Source organism: Papilio xuthus, unplaced genomic scaffold, assembly GCF_000836235.2.
Source record: "Papilio xuthus unplaced genomic scaffold, Pxut_1.1 DF827680.1, whole genome shotgun sequence".
Classification (NCBI taxonomy): domain Eukaryota; kingdom Metazoa; phylum Arthropoda; class Insecta; order Lepidoptera; family Papilionidae; genus Papilio; species Papilio xuthus.
The window spans coordinates 4,069,711-4,070,993 of NW_013530969.1; positions in this window are offsets into that span (position 1 = coordinate 4,069,711).

A 1,283-nucleotide genomic window follows, 5' to 3' on the forward strand; every position below is an offset into this window, starting at 1 on the left:
GGAGAAGAAGAATGGAGAAGAAGATGGAGAAGAAGATGGAGAAGAAGATGGAGAAGAAGATGGAGAAGAAGATGGAGAAGAAGATGGAGAAGAAGAATGGAGAAGAATGAAGGGGAAGAAGAAGAATGAAGGAGAAGAAGAAGAAGAATGGAGAAGAAGAAGAAGAATGGAGAAGAAGAAGAAGAATGGCGAAGAAGAAGAAGAATGGCGAAGAAGAAGAAGAATGGCGAAGAAGAAGAAGAATGGCGAAGAAGAAGAAGAATGAATGAAGAAGAAGAATGAATGAAGAAGAATGAATGAAGAAGAATGAATGAAGAAGAATGAATGAAGAAGAATGAATGAAGAAGAATGAATGAAGAAGAATGAAGAATGAAGAATGAATGAAGAATGAAGCAGAATGAAGAATGAAGAAGAATGAAGAATGAAGAATGAAGAATGAAGAATGAAGAATGAAGAATGAAGAATGAAGAATGAAGAATGAAGAATGAAGAATGAAGAATGAAGAATGAAGAATGAAGAATGAAGAATGAAGAATGAAGAAGAATGATGAAGAAGAATGAAGAATGAAGAAGAATGAATGAAGAAGAATGAATGAAGAAGAATGAATGAAGAAGAATGAATGAAGAAGAATGAAGAAGAATGAATGAAGAAGAATGAATGAAGAAGAATGAAGAAGAATGAAGAAGCATGAAGAAGAATGAAGAAGAATGAAGAAGAATGAAGAAGAATGAAGAAGAATGAAGAAGAATGAAGAATGAAGAAGAATGAAGAAGAATGAAGAATGAAGAAGAATGAAGAATGAAGAAGAATGAAGAATGAAGAAGAATGAAGAATGAAGAAGAATGAAGAATGAAGAAGAATGAAGAAGAATGAAGAATGAAGAAGAATGAAGAAGAATGAAGAATGAAGAAGAATGAAGAATGAAGAAGAATGAAGAATGAAGAAGAATGAAGAAGAATGAAGAAGAATGAAGAAGAATGAAGAATGAAGAATGAAGAAGAATGAAGAAGAATGAAGAAGAATGAATGAAGAAGAATGAAGAAGAAGAATGAAGAAGAAGAATGAAGAAGAAGAATGAAGAAGAAGAATGAAGAAGAAGAATGAAGAAGATGAAGAAGATGAAGAAGATGAAGAAGATGAAGAAGATGAAGAAGATGAAGAAGATGAAGAAGATGGAGAAGAAGAATGGAGAAGAAGATGGAGAAGAAGATGGAGAAGAAGATGGAGAAGAAGAATGGAGAAGAAGATGAAGAAGAAGAAGAAGAAGAAGAAGAAGAAGAAGA